The following is a 7500-nucleotide window of genomic DNA, read 5'->3' on the forward strand; positions in this document are numbered from 1 at the left end:
TGAGTCAAAGACACAGGTCTGACACAAGCATAGAATTGGAGCGCCGCCTCTAATAAGCCAAAGGTGCATCCTGACGTGACAAATCTCATCATGTCACAAGCATTCACTTACTATAATCACTATCAACGAACGTGCCGCCCCCGCCCCCCCCCCCTACACCTTTCCTTACAACAACGTGTAACCTAACCTAACCTATGTTGTACCTTAACCTAACCCATGTTGTGCCTTAACCTAACCCATGTTGTGCCTTAACCTAACCCATGTTGTGCCTTAACCTAACCCATGTTGTGCCCTAACCTAACCCATGTTGTGCCTTAACCTAACCCATGTTGTGCCTTAACCTAACCCATGTTGTGCCTTAACCTAACCCATGTTGTGCCTTAACCTAACCCATGTTGTGCCTTAACCTAACCCATGTTGTGCCTTAACCTAACCCATGTTGTGCCTTAACCTAACCCATGTTGTGCCTTAACCTAACCCATGTTGTACCTTAACCTAACCCATGTTGTACCTTAACCTAACCCATGTTGTACCTTAACCTAACCCATGTTGTACCTTAACCTAACCCATGTTGTACCCTAACCTAACCCATGTTGTACCCTAACCTAACCCATGTTGTCCCCTAACCTAACCCATGTTGTCCCCTAACCTAACCCATGTTGTCCCCTAACCTAACCCATGTTGTCCCCTAACCTAACCCATGTTGTCCCCTAACCTAACCCATGTTGTCCCCTAACCTAACCCATGTTGTCCCCTAACCTAACCCATGTTGTCCCCTAACCTAACCCATGTTGTCCCCTAACCTAACCCATGTTGTCCCCTAACCTAACCCATGTTGTCCCCTAACCTAACCCATGTTGTCCCCTAACCTAACCCATGTTGTGCCTTAACCTAACCCATGTTGTGCCTTAACCTAACCCATGTTGTCCCCTAACCTAACCCATGTTGTCCCCTAACCTAACCCATGTTGTCCCCTAACCTAACCCACGTTGTCCGCTAACGTAACCCACGTTGTCGCCTAAACCTGCTCTGTAATTGTTATACGACTCGTTCAATTAGTGTAGTGTTGCCCACCCGCAACCCTCGCAATATAGTTCGCTACTCGCACTGCCCGCTCCCCTGTGTATCGCTTCATGTTAAACACCTTGCAAGTCTTGCTGACTTTCCACATGCTCCTGCTGTACACTGTAATGTGGATGGCAGCAGGACGTACATGCCGCCCCCCCCCACCCCTCCCCACGTCCCCACGTCCCCACCTTGCCCCCTGCCTTCGCAAGCTGGTTGGTGACAAGTTTGCATGTTCAATGCCCTTCGCATGCGACGTACGCAGGCTACGTTGTGGTGCGGCCTGTGTCAACTGTCCGCTGATGTCGTACGCGTGAACCACAATCTGTACTGCACATTCGTCCTTATGTACTGAATGATACATCGTGGCACATGTGTGACCGTACAACGACTGCGCCCAAAAACGGCGGACCATACAGTGCAAATATTGTGCACGCAGCTACGTGTCGTCTCCCTATGAGAGCTGGATTGCAGTGTGGTACGCCATAGAGACGTGTGGGAGGAACGGACGCCGTGGATGGCGATCAGCATGAGCTGTCTGTTGATGTATTCGGACCTAGTCGTCTCTCCTCACACACCGTGATGGCATGGTGCACCGCGTTCCATATCTGCGACATGCTACAGAGGCCGGTTGACAGTCGTTCGAGCAATGGACATCGCATACGTACGGGGGCCACCTTCCACGTATTGTCTAGGCGTGCACATTTTGTTGCGTGTATGTGGGCAGACGTAGTGTGGCGTGACACCTGACACAGGCATGCAATAATCGTTGAAGTTGCAAATGGCGATGGACGCCTGCGTTTTCTGGTGAAGTTACGCAAATGAAGAAATGGTAACCTGTTGTGGTGCGGTTGTTCTCGCTAGGGGTGAATCGGTGATGGCGACGATAGGTTGAGGTACTAACCGGTTGTTCCAGCGATACCCACCATGCCGACGAAACTGAACGGCATCTGGGTGTGAAGCGATACGCGGCGGTGGCTGGGTGGGACCGTCCCCGGCCGGTGAGGGGGCGCCTCCCAGCGTGCTGGCCGCGCGGTGCGTGGGCGCACGCGCTACAGCCGGCTGGTGGGGGCGGCCAGTGGCAGGCGCGCCGGCCGACGGACGCGGCAGGCGTCGCAGCTGCGCGCCGGCGCACCCTGCGCGCGGCGCCGTGCGGCCAAAGTAGGTCCTCGCGGGCCCGGTGCGAAGCGCGGTGGACATCTTCAGTGTGCTGGTCCGATTGAGGACTGTGTGCGTTGAGGATGCGCCGCCGCCCGGCGCTCGGCGCCGCGACGCCGTCTGCTGCTCGGTCGCCCCAGCGGTTCTCGCTGGTGGTTTGTATCGCAGCTGTGCGGATGTGTTGGCGCGTGCGCTGTGCTGGGAGAGTTCGCTTCGGCACCCAAGTGGGGCTTTTGTCCTTCTGTGGCGCTGGCGTTGGAGCTGCCGGTCACCGTAGGTGGCGCGTGTTGTCTCCCGCCGGCAATGCCACGACAGCACGCTCCCGGGCCTCTGTCGGCAGCGGCAAGCTCAGTTGGGAGCACGGGTGGTCGCACCGAAAGCGTCTACTCGCCTAACTCCGGGCGATTGCGCCTCTCTCGAACCCGACCAAGTACTTGGGACGGCGCTGCGCGCCGCCGGGACCTGAGAGGGTTTCGAGGTGTATTGTGCAGGGGAGCTCAGCCTCCTCCTGTTTGCAGAATGATTGAGCGGACGCTTGCGTGTTCGCGCGGGCCCCCGGGACACACTCCCGGGCGGCCGGCTGCTCAGCTCTAGTTGACGCAGCTCCCTGGTTGATCCTGCCAGTAGTCATATGCTTGTCTCAAAGATTAAGCCATGCATGTCTCAGTACAAGCCGCATTAAGGTGAAACCGCGAATGGCTCATTAAATCAGTTATGGTTCCTTAGATCGTACCCACGTTACTTGGATAACTGTGGTAATTCTAGAGCTAATACATGCAAACAGAGTCCCGACCAGAGATGGAAGGGACGCTTTTATTAGATCAAAACCAATCGGTCGGCTCGTCCGGTCCGTTTGCCTTGGTGACTCTGAATAACTTTGGGCTGATCGCACGGTCCTCGTACCGGCGACGCATCTTTCAAATGTCTGCCTTATCAACTGTCGATGGTAGGTTCTGCGCCTACCATGGTTGTAACGGGTAACGGGGAATCAGGGTTCGATTCCGGAGAGGGAGCCTGAGAAACGGCTACCACATCCAAGGAAGGCAGCAGGCGCGCAAATTACCCACTCCCGGCACGGGGAGGTAGTGACGAAAAATAACGATACGGGACTCATCCGAGGCCCCGTAATCGGAATGAGTACACTTTAAATCCTTTAACGAGTATCTATTGGAGGGCAAGTCTGGTGCCAGCAGCCGCGGTAATTCCAGCTCCAATAGCGTATATTAAAGTTGTTGCGGTTAAAAAGCTCGTAGTTGGATTTGTGTCCCACGCTGTTGGTTCACCGCCCGTCGGTGTTTAACTGGCATGTATCGTGGGACGTCCTGCCGGTGGGGCGAGCTGAAGGCGTGCGACCGCCCCGTGCGTGCTCGTGCGTCCCGAGGCGGACCCCGTTGAAATCCTACCAGGGTGCTCTTTATTGAGTGTCTCGGTGGGCCGGCACGTTTACTTTGAACAAATTAGAGTGCTTAAAGCAGGCAAGCCCGCCTGAATACTGTGTGCATGGAATAATGGAATAGGACCTCGGTTCTATTTTGTTGGTTTTCGGAACCCGAGGTAATGATTAATAGGGACAGGCGGGGGCATTCGTATTGCGACGTTAGAGGTGAAATTCTTGGATCGTCGCAAGACGAACAGAAGCGAAAGCATTTGCCAAGTATGTTTTCATTAATCAAGAACGAAAGTTAGAGGTTCGAAGGCGATCAGATACCGCCCTAGTTCTAACCATAAACGATGCCAGCCAGCGATCCGCCGCAGTTCCTCCGATGACTCGGCGGGCAGCCTCCGGGAAACCAAAGCTTTTGGGTTCCGGGGGAAGTATGGTTGCAAAGCTGAAACTTAAAGGAATTGACGGAAGGGCACCACCAGGAGTGGAGCCTGCGGCTTAATTTGACTCAACACGGGAAACCTCACCAGGCCCGGACACCGGAAGGATTGACAGATTGATAGCTCTTTCTTGATTCGGTGGGTGGTGGTGCATGGCCGTTCTTAGTTGGTGGAGCGATTTGTCTGGTTAATTCCGATAACGAACGAGACTCTAGCCTGCTAACTAGTCGCGTGACATCCTTCGTGCTGTCAGCGATTACTTTTCTTCTTAGAGGGACAGGCGGCTTCTAGCCGCACGAGATTGAGCAATAACAGGTCTGTGATGCCCTTAGATGTTCTGGGCCGCACGCGCGCTACACTGAAGGAATCAGCGTGTCTTCCTAGGCCGAAAGGTCGGGGTAACCCGCTGAACCTCCTTCGTGCTAGGGATTGGGGCTTGCAATTGTTCCCCATGAACGAGGAATTCCCAGTAAGCGCGAGTCATAAGCTCGCGTTGATTACGTCCCTGCCCTTTGTACACACCGCCCGTCGCTACTACCGATTGAATGATTTAGTGAGGTCTGCGGACTGGTACGCGGCATTGACTCTGTCGTTGCCGATGCTACCGGAAAGATGACCAAACTTGATCATTTAGAGGAAGTAAAAGTCGTAACAAGGTTTCCGTAGGTGAACCTGCGGAAGGATCATTACCGACTAGACTGCATGTCTTTCGATGTGCGTGTCGTGTCGCGCAACACGCTACCTGTACGGCTCGCAGTAGCCGTGCGCCGCGTGCGGAACCACGCGTGCCTCTCAGAACTAGCGGCAATGTTGTGTGGTACGAGCGCTGAAGCGCTGGAGCGGCTGGCGTGCGGCACCTGGCGCCTGGCGCCGGTTTTGAATGACTTTCGCCCGAGTGCCTGTCCGCTCCGGTGTGGAGCCGTACGACGCCCGTCGGCCGTGAGGCCGTTGGACACAGAACGCTGGAACAGGGGCCGCCACACGCCTCACTCCCGCCTATGCGACCGTCTCGAAAGAGGCGGCGGAAACTGAGAAAAGATCACCCAGGACGGTGGATCACTCGGCTCGTGGGTCGATGAAGAACGCAGCAAATTGCGCGTCGACATGTGAACTGCAGGACACATGAACATCGACGTTTCGAACGCACATTGCGGTCCATGGATTCCGTTCCCGGGCCACGTCTGGCTGAGGGTCGGCTACGTATACTGAAGCGCGCGGCGTTTGCCCCGCTTCGCAGACCTGGGAGTGTCGCGGCCGCCTGTGGGGCCGGCCGCGTCTACTCAAACGTGCGATGCGCGCCCGTCGCCTGGCGGTTCGCATACCGGTACTTTCTCGGTAGCGTGCACAGCCGGCTGGCGGTGTGGCGTGCGACACCTCGTACAACGACCTCAGAGCAGGCGAGACTACCCGCTGAATTTAAGCATATTACTAAGCGGAGGAAAAGAAACTAACAAGGATTCCCCCAGTAGCGGCGAGCGAACAGGGAAGAGTCCAGCACCGAACCCCGCAGGCTGCCGCCTGTCGTGGCATGTGGTGTTTGGGAGGGTCCACTACCCCGACGCCTCGCGCCGAGCCCAAGTCCAACTTGAATGAGGCCACGGCCCGTAGAGGGTGCCAGGCCCGTAGCGGCCGGTGCGAGCGTCGGCGGGACCTCTCCTTCGAGTCGGGTTGCTTGAGAGTGCAGCTCCAAGTGGGTGGTAAACTCCATCTGAGACTAAATATGACCACGAGACCGATAGCGAACAAGTACCGTGAGGGAAAGTTGAAAAGAACTTTGAAGAGAGAGTTCAAAAGTACGTGAAACCGTTCTGGGGTAAGCGTGAGAAGTCCGAAAGGTCGAACGGGTGAGATTCACGCCCATCCGGCCACTGGCCTCCGCCCTCGGCAGATGGGGCCGGCCGCCCGCGCGGAGCAATCCGCGGCGGGGTCGTGTCCGGTTGCCTTTCCACTCGCCGCGGGGTGGGGCCGTTCCGGTGTGCGGTGGGCCGCACTTCTCCCCTAGTAGGACGTCGCGACCCGCTGGGTGCCGGCCTACGGCCCGGGTGCGCAGCCTGTCCTTCCGCGGGCCTCGGTTCGCGTCTGTTGGGCAGAGCCCCGGTGTCCTGGCTGGCTGCCCGGCGGTATATCTGGAGGAGTCGATTCGCCCCTTTGGGCGCTCGGGCTCCCGGCAAGCGCGCGCGGTTCTTCCCGGATGACGGACCTACCTGGCCCGGCCCCGGACCCGCGCCGCTGTTGGCTCGGGATGCTCTCGGGCGGAATAATCGCTCCCGTCAGCGGCGCTTCAGCTTTGGACAATTTCACGACCCGTCTTGAAACACGGACCAAGGAGTCTAACATGTGCGCGAGTCATTGGGCTGTACGAAACCTAAAGGCGTAATGAAAGTGAAGGTCTCGCCTTGCGCGGGCCGAGGGAGGATGGGGCTTCCCCGCCCTTCACGGGGCGGCGGCCTCCGCACTCCTGGGGCGTCTCGTCCTCATTGCGAGGTGAGGCGCACCTAGAGCGTACACGTTGGGACGCGAAAGATGGTGAACTATGCCTGGCCAGGACGAAGTCAGGGGAAACCCTGATGGAGGTCCGTAGCGATTCTGACGTGCAAATCGATCGTCGGAGCTGGGTATAGGGGCGAAAGACTAATCGAACCATCTAGTAGCTGGTTCCCTCCGAAGTTTCCCTCAGGATAGCTGGTGCTCGTACGAGTCTCATCCGGTAAAGCGAATGATTAGAGGCCTTGGGGCCGAAACGACCTCAACCTATTCTCAAACTTTAAATGGGTGAGATCTCCGGCTTGCTTGATATGCTGAAGCCGCGAGCAAACGACTCGGATCGGAGTGCCAAGTGGGCCACTTTTGGTAAGCAGAACTGGCGCTGTGGGATGAACCAAACGCCGAGTTAAGGCGCCCGAATCGACGCTCATGGGAAACCATGAAAGGCGTTGGTTGCTTAAGACAGCAGGACGGTGGCCATGGAAGTCGGAATCCGCTAAGGAGTGTGTAACAACTCACCTGCCGAAGCAACTAGCCCTGAAAATGGATGGCGCTGAAGCGTCGTGCCTATACTCGGCCGTCAGTCTGGCAGTCATGGCCGGTCCTTGCAGCCGGCCGCGAAGCCCTGACGAGTAGGAGGGTCGCGGCGGTGGGCGCAGAAGGGTCTGGGCGTGAGCCTGCCTGGAGCCGCCGTCGGTGCAGATCTTGGTGGTAGTAGCAAATACTCCAGCGAGGCCCTGGAGGGCTGACGCGGAGAAGGGTTTCGTGTGAACAGCCGTTGCACACGAGTCAGTCGATCCTAAGCCCTAGGAGAAATCCGATGTTGATGGGGGCTGTCATAGCATGATGCGCTTTGTGCTGGCCCCCGTTGGGCGAAAGGGAATCCGGTTCCTATTCCGGAACCCGGCAGCGGAACCGATACAAGTCGGGCCCCTCTTTTAGAGATGCTCGTCGGGGTAACCCAAAAGG

At 57.0% G+C, this 7500-nt stretch overlaps 2 non-coding genes and 1 pseudogene across 2 annotated transcripts; all 3 read left to right on the plus strand.

Moving 5' to 3' along the window:
• Positions 1-2827: 2827 nt before the first annotated feature.
• Positions 2828-4736, plus strand: LOC124772925. The gene has a single exon (XR_007014378.1). It is a non-coding gene; the product is annotated as a small subunit ribosomal RNA (ribosomal RNA).
• A 351-nt stretch (positions 4737-5087) lies between these two features.
• Positions 5088-5242, plus strand: LOC124772642. Its single transcript, XR_007014111.1, has one exon. It is a non-coding gene; the product is annotated as a 5.8S ribosomal RNA (ribosomal RNA).
• Positions 5243-5430: 188 nt separating this feature from the next.
• The window catches only part of LOC124773061, a 4222-nt pseudogene continuing 2152 nt past the window's right edge, over positions 5431-7500 (plus strand).

The sequence above is a fragment of the Schistocerca piceifrons genome, unplaced genomic scaffold (genome assembly GCF_021461385.2).
Source record: "Schistocerca piceifrons isolate TAMUIC-IGC-003096 unplaced genomic scaffold, iqSchPice1.1 HiC_scaffold_943, whole genome shotgun sequence".
Classification (NCBI taxonomy): Eukaryota; Metazoa; Arthropoda; class Insecta; order Orthoptera; family Acrididae; genus Schistocerca; species Schistocerca piceifrons.